Source organism: Salarias fasciatus, chromosome 3 (genome assembly GCF_902148845.1).
Source record: "Salarias fasciatus chromosome 3, fSalaFa1.1, whole genome shotgun sequence".
Lineage (NCBI taxonomy): Eukaryota > Metazoa > Chordata > Actinopteri > Blenniiformes > Blenniidae > Salarias > Salarias fasciatus.
In genome coordinates, this window is record NC_043747.1 from 19,883,451 (window position 1) to 19,897,153 (window position 13,703).

Consider the following 13,703-nt stretch of genomic DNA (forward strand, 5'->3'; position numbering starts at 1 on the left):
CATTCTTTATTTTTTACATCAGTGTGGTTTAGTACCAATTTCATTAAGGTTTTTTTTTCCATTGTCTTTACAATAATTGTGAATCTTTTATTGGAGGACCTGTATTAATAAAGAAAGGATTCTGAAATGTCTGTGTTGAAAGTTATGTTGGTCTTCATATAATCTGAGCAACAAAATAATACTTAAGTCAACCAGACCCTGCAAATGCAATGACTACATTAATAAGATTTGGCTGCAGGATGATTAAATGATGTAATGTGTGGAAAAATCAAGGAAATGCTGTAAACCACGCCCATTTCTCACATTGTTGACAGCAGTTTAATCTTATCCTGGGTAGTTAGCCTGCTGTGGAGCAGGTTAGCTGCAGAGAATAAATCACCATGGTGACTTGTCCGGGATAAACTTGGCCAGCTTTTGTACAATCGACTTGAGGCTAACTTTGTCCAGGATAACCACAAGATCGCCACAGGATAACAACAGTTTGCCGGCTTAATCCTTTATCCTGGTTTTGTGCAATAATCCCCCTGGAGTCCTCATACAAAACCCACACATGCACAGGGACAACATGCAAACTCCACATGGAAAGGCTCCCTGGACTGGACAGTTTTCACTCTGAGGTGGAGCACCAGCCAACATGCATCCAGTCAAAACACACTGACTCCTGTAGAAGTAGCTGATACAACAATTACATTTTTAAAGATTCTTCTTTTTCAGTTGTTCAGGTAAAAACAACGATGAAATAAATATCAATAGTAGCAAAAGTGCTAAAAAAGAGGAGAGTGTAAATGAATCACCTGCAGCACAGCCTCTGCAGAGCAGGACACAAAACACTGAAATAAAGATGAAACATGAAGACATTAGAGCTTCAGTGACTTTGACTGGTTGGTGTGTAACATTAACTTGAATCCAATAATGAGAAAATCCAACAAGTGAGAGAAACTCAGCTCTTCTCACTAAAACCCGACTGCTGGTCTGTGTGAAGTGAAGAGAAGAAGTGTGTGAAATACTCACAGAAAAACCACAGATGAGAGAATAACCTGCCTCCCATTCTGACATGCAGCCTTTATCACAGGAAGTCTTTGTGTGAAGAAGAAAAGAAGAACTGTCAGGAAACAGAAGAGACACTTCATAGAAATGCTGCATTTTAACCTCCTTAAGTTCTTCTTTTTGCTCTTCATCCTCACAGTTTGGACACAGTGTTGAAAAGGTGTGAAAAGATTTTAACCTGACTTGTGTGTTAAGTGAACAAACAACATGCTGACCTGCCAAATAAGGACATGAAATCAGCTCAATTTTCCACATTTGAGTCCATTTAAACTGCAGTTACTCCTTAAATATTCAACAATTGAATGAATTTGAAGGTGGAGAAAACCAAATGCAGTTTGATTCAATCAGCTAATTTAAAGACATTTAGTTACATGTTTGCATGAATTAGTTAATTTAGGAAAGTAATTCATTACCATTTTTGATAACCTCACTTCAATAAACGTTTGCCATCCCTATCAATCATTCTGATCAATGAGAATGATTCAGAGTTCCAGTTGAAGGATGAACACAGCTGATGGCAAAGTTTATTAAAGTTACAGTAAATTTAAAACTCTGACTTCAGAAACTTTTTCACGAGAAAACTATTTAGTTTCTGTCTGAAAGCAAGTTGGAAAAAGTTGAATGCCATTTCTCAAAATTAAGCTGGAGTTTGCAAACAAACACTGTTCTGGAGTAAAAACAGACATGATGTTAACGTGTGTGAGATTTCCTCGTTCTTCACCACCAACAAAAAAAAAAAAATGTTGAAACAGTCATTGTGGTGCAGTCAGGTCTTTTTTAACTTTTGTAACTTCTATCAGAAGCTGTATTGTTTAAATTTTATTGAAGTTACAAAGTCAAATCAGTCTTTTTTACACATGGATCTGAATTTCTACACAGCAAATTTCCCAGTGACTCTGAAAGTGTTCAAGAGTGGTCTCTTATATACACTTTTGTAGTGTTAAAATGTCAACACTGACCAGTGTTAATTTTCTAATGCTGACACTCTGTGGAGTTATATTAATATTCCTCTCTGTTGACCAGTGTTCCTATTTAACTCTATACAGTGTTAATTCTTAGAATGAACACTTTAAAGTGTATATTTTAACACTTACATTTAACACTACAACAGTGAATATATGAGACCACTCTTAACACTTTCAGAGTTAATTCAACACTGGAAAATTTGCAGTGTAGTTTTATCACTGACTGATGGTGATCCTCCTGATGAATTTTTTATACTTTTCGTGAAACTTTAATTCGAAGACACAAAACCAAACAATCACAAAGAAGAAAAAAGAAATTACATCCAAATAATTGAACAAACAGAGAAAACACAGTGGCCCTCATTTACCAAACGGTCGTACGGCCATATGAAAGACGCTGTATGGTAAATGCTGGCCAGTGACATTTCCTAAAATAGCTCCAAAATATTTCTCTTAAAAAAGTTCAATATTCACACTACCAGTAAAAAAAAAAAAGAGGCCAGAGATCCACAAGGCTAATTAATCCACCAAGAATTAATACAAGATCAATACTGATAATCAAAGTTCTCATCATACTCACTGATCTCAGTTCTGCTCAGCAGATGTTGGAAATCCACTGAACTCTTTCACCAATCTGTGGAAAATATCTACTTCTTAAAGATTTAATGTGAAAACTGAGAGTCTCTATCATGGAGAGTCCCATTAATGTGACTCAGAGGCGTCTGACTCGTCTTCTGAACGTTGAGCTGAGCTTCTGGTTTCATCAATTCTCTCACAGGAAGCCAAAAGAGACACGTTGAAAATGACAGATGAAGTTCAGCCTCCTCTGCCTGCAGCTTTCAATGACGATATTCAGTCAGTTTGCTCACAATCTGAACATTTGTGATCAGTTTTATACTCTTGTAACAATTCTTTTGAAAATCAGCCTTATTGCTACAAACCTGCACATGAAATCTGATTTTTATATCTCTCTGAAATATTAAAGCGAGGGTTGGCAATCTTGGAAAACTAGCATGCAGCACGAATGTAGCATCTCCCCAAGGCTCCGCCCGGCTCCGCCCAGCTCCCACCCCATTGGAGGAGCTCCCGTTGGGAGCGGAGACGTTCACGCCGTGCGCGGCACTTCCGCGTCCCGTGCGTTCCTGGCGTAACCTGTCCTCAGCGCTTCGTTTCTTCGTTTTTCTTTATTTGGACTACTCCAAGTTATGGCGCACTCACCGGTAAGTAAACCCCCAAACATTCTTCTCCGCCATTCTGCAACGACGCTCCGTCCTTCTACGCGCACTGAACCAGGGTCAGTGCACGCCATTGACATGTACGCGCAGGGGGCAGGTCGAACGGCGAAGGGATTTGATTGGTTTAAAAAAAGGTGTCCCCTCAAGACTATTGGTTTCTGTTTTTCCCGTTTCACTGCTGCTGTAGATAGCGGATATTTTCCGCTCTACTTTAAAAACACGCTATGAATTGCTTCCCATCGCGTCATAAAGATCATTTTAACCAGTATTTAAAAAAATGTATCTCATTCAAATCGCCAACCCTAGTTTTAATGTTTGCATTTGTCTTTGTTGGATAAATGTCTTCAAAAAGTATGTGTGTTGACACAAATGTATGTTTCTGAAGTCTCCACAATGACAAATCCCTGATTTTAATCTTGGATTTCAGCTAATTTTTCTTGAATTAAAAGTGATAAATGTCCATGTTTTCAAGTAGATTGCAGGAACTTTCTGCAGGTCTTGGTTGTTCATGCTGATCCACTCACTGATCTGCTCTCCAGACAGGGAAGAACTCCATCTGCTGATCAGCTCATGTGTTCTCCATCTCTCAGTCAGTATTCAGAGTGTGTCCAGCCAGTGGTGGGGCAAGGGTCCTTGGGGGCACCAAGCAAGAATTCATCGGGCCCCCACCCCATCCGTGCACACCAAAAAAATATATAGCTTTTTTGCACACAATGTGCACCTAGCAGGGGCCCCCTAAAAGCCCAGGCAAATGCCTGGTTTGCCTGTTGGCACGCTCCGCCTCTGTGTCCAGATTTCATCAACTGCTTTCCAGCCTTCACGATGAACTTGAACTTTGATCTGAGCTCCTTTCATCCTGTTCTGCCCTGTTGGTGGCGCTGTCACTTCACTTTTCCTGTCCTCTGCAGCCCACAGTAAAGCCTCAACCTCTGAGAGCTGCTCTGTCTCACTGACAGTAAAAATTTATCTGATGTAGTTTACTTTTATCTCTAGTATGAAATAGAAAAAGGAACATTGCACATGTGTCAGTAAAAGCACTTTCAGCTTGAAGGTTTAGTCATGCCATCAAGGAGCTTTACACAGGAAAAGTTTACCTTTAAACAAAAAGTATTTTGGAGCTATTTTAGGAAATGTCATTGACTTTATAGATGAAACTATTAAATTCGTAACATTTTCAGATCAAATGCTGAAAAAGCTCCATTCTTACCCAGGGTTTAAGAATTGATGTTATTTTACAACAGTGTTTTGAAAGAAACATGGTCCGTTTTTTTGCAGGAGGATCATTTCTGGGACAGGAATTAATAAATGAAACTACAAGTCCGGATACATGTTTCAAAGAGATTGTGGTAAAACAAATGATTCTGCTTATTAACTTCAATTAAAATACAAATATATAGCTTCTGATTGAAACTGCAAAAGCAAAACAAAAAAACTTCACTCTTTCAAAATGCCTGTCTCACATTTGTTTTGTGGTTGTGGTGAAGAAAGAGGAATTCACACTCGCCTCATCATGATTTCTATTTTTATTCCAATATGGTTGTTTGCGTGAAAACACCAGCGTCATTCTGAGAAATGGCATTCAGCTTCTTCTTGTTCTTCTTCTTCTTTTTTAGACTTTACGGGGTTTGCAGCAATCTTTTTGCTGCTAAATTATGCAAACATCTAAGTCAAAGGCTTAAAAATAGCCTCCTTGAATCAAACTGCTTTTGGTGATCTCCTCACCATATTAAAATACTGAAGAACTACTTTGAGTTTACTTGATTGTCGATGGTGGTGAAGTGATCTGATTTCATGTCTTTATTTGACTAGTCAGGACACCAAAACCCTGGACGAAGAGGCTGTCTCTTAGAGCCGTGTTTGAGGGATCCCATACAGAACATCAATTGCGGCTGATCCATTGATCTAATGAGATAACCTCGACTTAATGGGTACAATCAGTTCTATCTGGGCATCAATCAAAACAGTTGATCCATTGATTGATTGAGATCATTCGGACCCAGTGGGTCCAAGCGCTTTACTTACCCCGGACTCCTACCATGTGGAACCGGCTCCCAGTTCTGCTCCTTTCTCTCGTTTCAATGTAATGATTCATAACTACGTGTCATTGTAGCAGGTAGGGGAGAGTAAGGTAAGATGAGTTAGTGAGTAAGTTGACCCACCCCTAGTATCTAGGTAACCGTGCACATGTTTTGTCACTTGACCATAAATTCAGGAAGCACCCATCATTTCCATCTTGCTGTGATGCAGAGAAGCACATGGGAGAAGGGGTAACTATATTTTACACAAAAAAACAGTTTTTTGCTTATCAAAGTACATTTTCTGCATATCAAGTAAAATGACTGTGATGTCAAAGCAAATTTATCCAGGTCTAAAATTATATATTATACATGTTGGTGATTTGCTAACGTATAAAATCATGTGAATCACTTCACTAAAGATTAGCCTGAATTTCTAATGGTGCGTTCACACCAGTGAGCGGCGCTTTTCTATGCAAAGTCTATGGTGGACGAACGTCGTGGAGCAGCGGGCGGCGGGGCAGCGCGTCAGGAGCGTCAGTAGCGTCAGTAGCGTCGCTTTTCGAGCGTCGACGCCCACGACGCGCGTCCCCGGCGTCAGGAGCGTCGTGAGCGTCGCTTTTTGAGAGTTGGGAAAACTGAACTTTCGACGCGCTGCCGCTGGGCGTCAACCAATCAGAGACGATCCCTCCGGTGCTACGTCACTACGAGTGATCCGAGGACCGATGCGGGCCAGCCGTAGTTGCCAGCTTGACGACTTTCTCGCTAAATCTGGCGACTTTTTTTGGCAAAAGCGACTAGCAACAAATCTAGCGACCTTTTCTGGTGCTCTGGAGACGTGACAGGACGTCTCGTTGCTTTCGTCAATGAGCAGCGGGTGCTGCCGTGAGTCCCTCCCCCGTCCCAAAGCGCTCACAAGCGGTCAGTCTAAGCAGCGCTCCCTGCTGCAGTCAGAGCAGAGAGGAGCAGAGCAGCCAATAGCGACTTTTCCGACGACGACGCGGTCTAGCTTTATTTAACAAATAAAGCCGAGCCACTCTCCTGATGCGATCCGCCATAGCTGGAAACAGAAATCAGCCTCCGGCGCGCCAATAAACTGACGCGCGTCAAGAACGTCGCAAGCGTCGTGAGCTTTGTGACCACCTGGTGTCAAGCGTCGCGCTCGACGCATCACAAGCGTCAGCTTCGAGGCGTCCCAAGCGTCGACGACGCCCGCGACGCATCCGGTGTGAACGCACCATAAGCTGGCCCATTTTTTCCAAAATGGTGGCTATGGGGCAAAGTGAGCCAAAGGTCATGGGGTAAATGGAGCCAATGGTTGATGAAAGAAGTGAACCAGATATCTCTGATCTGGTAGTTGGTGACTTTGTCATCGTAAAATTTGCATCCAAATGCAGGAGCCACCATTACATTGGCTTGGTTGACAGCCTTGCGGGCAATGAAGTGAGAGCCAGATTTCTCAGAAGAATCCGAGGGATCACTGGCAATAAGAAACCCACCTTTGCATTCAAGGAAAAGGATGAGGCATCTTTCCCACGGAGTGATGTGCTGAAGAAGCTCCCTCAACCACAAAGGGCTGGAGAACTGCAAGGAGGGAGCAACAGTTCATTTTCCCCTGCAACCTTGACACTTGGAATATTGAGTAGTTGTTTTGATTAAATGGTTAAATGGTCTTGGGGACAGCTGTGGATTAGTAGGGAGCGCAGTCGTCTTTCAATGGAGAGGTTGTTGGTTTGATTCCTGTCTCCCCCTGTCTGCATGTCGCAACCCACAGCTGTTAGATCCCACGAGCGAACACTAGATCTAATCACCAGCCTCCATCGACGGACTCCTCTTAAAAAAAAAAAAACGCATGGCAAGAGGATACATGCCTGGAGACACGCGATAAAACCCCACGACAGGCAGATATGGCTGCCAAATGAACCTTAAAGGGATAGTTCGGGATTTTTGGCATGAATCTTAACCCAGTCAGCAGTCAAGGGCGGACTGGCCATCGGGAGCACCGGGAGGTTTCCCGGTGGGTCGCTGCCTCAGTGGGCCGGTACAAGACTGAGGGGTGTGTTCACGATGGCAAAGCCAGAGGTAGACGGAGCTAGACGAAGCAGACGGCGCAGCCGTGGGGCGGAGTTATAAGTCTGCCTCCAACTCGGACAAAGCTATGTTCTCCATGTTCGTGTTTCTCATGACTCCCACAGTGGGGGGTGTCCGGATTGTCAATTAGGGGGGCAATGCCCCCCCACCTGTGCCTCCTTGCCCCCCACTGGCTGTCAGAGGGGAATTTATTTTTTCTTATTAAAAACAAAAGAATTCATAATTTCTTCCGTGTGTCACATTGTGTTAATTCATATTCAGTTAACTGAAATAAATAAAATGTAAAAAAAACAAAATAATTTTAAGTTACGTTTCGACTTCTGTCATGTGACGCGTTCGTGCTGCTGCAAGTGCAGACCAGGCGTCAAGGGGGGGGGGGGGGCAGACTGCCTCGCCCCCTCAGTCAAAATATAGTATTTCATTATAAAATTAAGTTTTCAGTCTATTATGTCCTTAAAAAACAACAGCGAACTCGGCTGGTTGGGTCAAATCAATATGAAGTGTTGTGCTATTCAAAATTAAAAAAAAAGGAGACTGCAGCTCTGCTGAAGGTGAGAGCTGCTTATTTTATCATTTGTTTTTTTACTATTTGTGCTTTTTAGCAATGTGGTTAATGATCATACGTTGTTGGACATGGTAGAACAGGCCTCTGATCTGTGGATGCTGTTTTTGTGTTGCTCCGTTACTTTTTTGCCACCTATGCGTCCCCCCCCCCCCCCCTCCACACACACACACACACACACACACACACACACACACACACACACACACACACTGGGCTGGAGCTGGGACTGGATGTTTATTTATGTAAATAAAGCGTGTTGTCATCAAACTGATGACGAGTGGGCTCGGGTCCAATCCCCTGCCTGTATGAAACAGAGGGGTGGGCCAGGTAGCCGCGGTGAGTTGCTCTCGAGCAGCTTACACGGCGACCTCTGTGACCGATCTTGTTTGGGTCTCGCGAGTTTTCGATGCCCTACGAAGGTCCGACGTATCAGTGACGCCGGGCCAAATCTGGGCGGGGCGGCTCAAAAGTCTTAACACTAGGAATACCAGGATTTTCTGGCCTCCCTGGGAAACCCAGAGAGGCCAAAGTGGTCCAGTGCTTTTGAATACACAAGTCGTTCTCCTACAGCCAGCCACCTTTCATTTGTAAATGCAGCCGATACCTTCCAGCTAGTTGGTTCATGCATACCTCTGAGGGGGAGGAGGAGGCTTGAAAACAGCCAGGAACTACTTTGAGATTTCCTCCTGAGTTTGGCAGAGAAGATTCTTTCCAAACACAGTTAACTTTTTTTACCCATCACAAATTGTGATGTAACTCCCAAGGTTTGACTGGGACCCAGTTGAGACTGACAGGTTTCCCACAATCTCCAATGTTTGGAGTTTCTTTGTTGCAAACTGCATTTGGTCCTACAGTCCAGGCAGGCACATCACCATAGACAAACAGCTGTTCCCAGCAATGTGTCACTGTTGTTTCTTGCAATACATTGCAACAAAACCAGACAAGGTTGGGATAAAGTTCTGGGTGGAATGTGACCTGAAGACTAAATCTGTGTGCAACATGGTCCCCTATGTTGGGAAAGACCCCAGCCATGCCAAGGGAGTGAGAGTGGGAGAAGATGTGGTGATAAAGCTGAAGGAGCCGTTTCTGGACAAAAGCAGAACCGTAACAACAGATAAATTTCTTCACGTCTCTGGCTCTCGACAAACAACTCCTCCAACGGAAGACCACCATCCTTGGCACAATGAATAAGATTCGTCGGGAGCTGCCCGGATCAGCCAAGCAGACTGAATTCTGTGCATCATCAATAAATCACAGGAAGAAATGAAAAACAAACTGCGTCAACCTCTTACTTCAGTTTTACATTAGATGCTGATTCAGTGTTATATTTTCTACAAGCACATACAGCACCTTGCAAAAGTATATTTCCTCCTTGAATTTTTTGACCTTTTGTTAAATTTCATACTGCAAACATAAATACATAAAATTGGCAAATCGGCCAGGAAGACTCTTTCCAAAAAGACTGAATTTTTTGTAATCCCAAGTTTTCTTTTTTTTTTTTTTCCTACCTATGAAACTCTTCCCCTTTTCCCCTGATTTTCAGTGCACAGCACAGCGGCCACTCACTGGCCTGCTTTTCTTTTGTAAATGCAGCCGATACCTGCCAGGTTGGTGGCTCATGCATACCTATTGGTGGGGAGAGCCAGGGAGGAAGATTCTTTCTCCAAACAATGGATTTGTTTTGTGTGGTGGGGGTTTGGGGGCCAGAGTGTGAGGGGGAGGAAGGTACTTCAGTGCAGGGGTAGCCTTGTGAAAAGGCCACCTCAAACCTCCCCTCAACAGAAGGACTGATTTTGTGGCACAGAGAAGAGTATAGTTTTGCGTTTGTTTCTCTGACAGACCATCGGGACCATTGCAGACCAGCTACATCTGTTCTAAGATTGCATTGCACTCAGACTCTGTTTAGTCATTAGCTCAACATTTGACCATTTAGGAAATAATCAGACAACTTCTGAAGCCACTATGAGAAAAGAGGGTGAATAATATTGCACATCCCACTTTTCAGGTTTTTATTTCTAAAAACAAGTTTAAATGTTGTACAAATTTCATTTCACTGCACAGTTGTGTCCCATGTGATGTTGGTTCCTCACAAAATATGCCAATTTTATAACTTAATATTCAGAGTATGAAATTTAAGAAAAAGGGCAAAGAATTCAATGGAGGTGAAGACTTTTTCAAGGCACTGTACATACTATGTTATGACAAATATTGTTTTCATACACAGCACCCACAGATGCACTGTAAAATATATCTAATAAAATGTGCAAACTCCCCAATTCTCGTGCAAAATGATACCTTACATCCACAACAAAATTTTCTCTTCTGAAAATGGTCTGATACAAACTATCACATGAAGAGAGTTTTAGAAGCATCAGCTGAACATTGGTTTGTGTGCTACACTTCTCCCTCTGTTTGGGCCACATTCCTGCATGATGCATTGCGTAGTGGCTGCATTTACAAATGAAAGGTGGCTGGCTGGAGGACAGCGACTTGTGTATTCAAAAGCACTGAGCCACTGTGGCCCCTCTCTGGGTTCTGGGATGGGTTGGGCCAAACCGGCCCCTGCTTGGTAAACCTAGTGTTAAAGGTCTGCCTCTGGCTTTCTCATGTCGAACGCACCTAAGGACTCCGCCGCTGGTTTACCATTTCTCTCGTGTCTGGCTAATCAACATTGGCCCACATGGTGTGTCAATCACCATGTGGGCCAATCACAGCCGAAGGCCGAGGGCAGCGGCCCCTCCTCCCTCGGCCCCTCCTCCCTCTGCATGTGTCAATCAATCAATCTGCAAACATGGATAAGAAATGTAAAGGTGGAGCGGAGAAGAAGAGGGAGAAAAGAGACAGGCGCTACAAGCAGATGCTGCCAAGAGCAAAAAATTGACGGATATATTCGCCAGTACTGTAAATGCCCTTATTTTGAAGGGCACCGTTTCTCTTCCGTTGAGCCCTCTTTTTTTTTTTTTTTTTTTTTGTAAAGCGTCAGTTGCTATGGCTCCGCAGAGGCGCTTGCTCGGAAGAGATCGGTAACATTTCGCTACAAATACATTTGAATATTTATTGATTGATATGGTAAATTGTTTAGTAACGATTTTAATGTCATTTACTTATTGTTGTTCATGTCTGTACTTTTATTCAATTATCAAGAATCCTAAGAATCTGAAACATCCGAAAATAATTAACCAACGGCTGAACAAACCGGCGCCTTGGAAAGGCAGAAACGAGGTGAAAATGTATATTGTCTATCGTGGGAAATGGGGAGTTGTTTTGCTTTGGGGTGTCTTTGTTTGTTTATTCATTTATTTATTTGCACATATTGTGTTGGTAAAACCCTGGAGAATGTATTTAGTTGTATGGATTGTTTGGATTTGTGTAAAAATCAGTTGTATATTATCTTTGTGAAACTGAAAGGAAGTATTGGGTTTTGTTTTATTCTTTCTTGTAGTTTTCACGGTGTTCATGGATTTAATTGTAATTCTTCCTTGTGAAGAAATAAAGAAACATCTGTTGAAACTCTCTGCTCTTCGACGTCGTCTGGGAGATTCCAAGGGGGCCGCTACAAGTACTGCTGCAGCAGGACCGTCAGCATTTACAGCAGCACCTGAGGCACCTGAGGCATCGCCGATGACGTTTGGAAGAGGAGGAGGAGGAGGACACCATGACGGGGGAATGCTAGTGAGGTAAGCTATATGCTAATGTGATAGCTTGTTAACTTTTAGCACAAGGCTGTAGGCTAGTTTAGATGTCAAAACGTCATTGTTTGTAGAGTTCAGCTCAGTGGCATCAACCAACATCAACATGGCAGCTGATTAACTAATAAAAAAGCTGAATATCTGTATCTCTTGTGTATTTCCCGTAACGCTGGCGAGCTAAATGCTGCTCTGCTGTCTTTAACTCTTTCCCTGCCAAACTCCTGTTTTCACGTGTTTTCTCTGAAGGTGTCCTCTCCCAGAAAGCAAAAAAATAGTCAAACATGCCTCATTCAGCTGTCAATATCTAAACACCAGAACATGCTATGGCCTCGCTTCTTTTTTCTAGAGAAAGAAGACCCTTTGTTCTTTCTTTTGGGTGATGTGGTGTCTTCATAGCCCCAACAGAAAATATTCTGTGGGTCCTGAAAAAGAGTGAATATGCTCAAATTTCCTGGCAGTTGCTGCACTCAGTTGTAAAAAACCCTGGCAGGGAAAGAGTTAATTACTTTGCTAATTCATCAGCATTAAACTGATTGTCTGGTTTATTCTTTTTGTGTGGATATTGTTGGATAACATAGAAAGTGAGACAGTCTACATGCACTGTGAAGGGGAAATGTGTATTAACAACCCTGTCTCCACAAAATTACGTTCTGAGAAAACTAAACTGCATTCTCAAATACGTTTCAGAGGAACCTATTCTGTCCCTTATTATGTTCGTCTTCAACATATCTTTTTTTTATTTTTTCATTATGCTTGGTCTGAAACGGATTTTTTTTCCTGCTTTTTCTTCATCGTGTTGGTGGGTACAAATGAGCCTGTATATTCATCTGGGATGCATTTTACTCTTCTGAAAAGACATTATGTTTATTTAAGCTTTTTTTTTGTGATGTTTGAAGGTTCCATGCAGTCTTTTTCAACTTATTCTTGCCGTTAATTATATGCACGCACACCGAGCTCCCACATTGTGTAGTGACAAGGGCTGTTTTGGAGCTAATAATTACCTCCTGATTTATTTCTAACATACCTGTTTTGGGTTTTTTTTTTTTTTAAGAGCAGCTCCCACACGATCTGCCACCAGAGAAGACAGCTGGAGCTTCTCCGACACTGCACTGGGTCTTGATCACCATGGAAACCAAGTCGCCGTTCTGCGGTCATCTGAAAGTGATTACAACGTTATCGTACTTCACTGTTGTTTATTTCTGATAAAATAAATGTGTATTTCCCCTTACAGCGGTCTGCATGCTCCTCGTTACTTCCACCTTACGACCAGTCCCAATATGAAACGACCACATTGCTCATTTATGATCCAAATATTAATTCATAATCCAAGTTATGACCAAGATCTATATTTTAAAATCAAGAGCCTTTGTGAGCAGTCTGGAGGATCAAATCCAGGTTCTGATATAAAATGTTGCCTTTCTACCCAGAAAATTGAAATTGTAGGAGGGGAGTTTAGGAGAACACTTTGCCAGGGTTTGAGGAGCTGCTTATTGGAGTTGGGGTTTGTCTGAGACAGCGCTCGGGCCTCTGATTTGATCCCGACTCCAGACTGCTCACAAAGGCTCTGAGAGGGTAAAGGTCACAGACTTTGATTCCCCCAGTGTCATCAGCTGATAAAGTTGTTTCCATTCAACTTAGGAAGTTGAAATGTTAGTATGTTCTTCTGTCTTCCCTCAGGATCACATCTGCAGTGGTTTAACTCCATCAAGTCCTTTCTGCTGCCCATACAGGGCGCCGCAGTGTCCAGTTAAAAGAATCAATAAAGCATCATCATTTGGTCAGATTTGCTCCAAATAAGCTGAGATTTGTGGGATGTGTTCACACCTCTGCCAGAAAGTCATATGTAGAATTTGGAAGCCCCACTTCCTTCCTGAAGCGACTTTCTGTTTGGGAGGAGCTTATGAAAAAAGTCCAACAGGTCACGATTTTATAGCTCCCAGAGGCCTCGCAGTTCAAGTTTCAGGTCTGTATCTGCTGTGGAGGTCAAATAAGAGCAATAGAGCAACAGAGGTCAAAGGTCATAACAGGCTTCATGTCTCAGCGAGGCCTTAGAGGGTTTAATGACCTTGTGGGGCACCTCTAGAGGATTGTCTGAC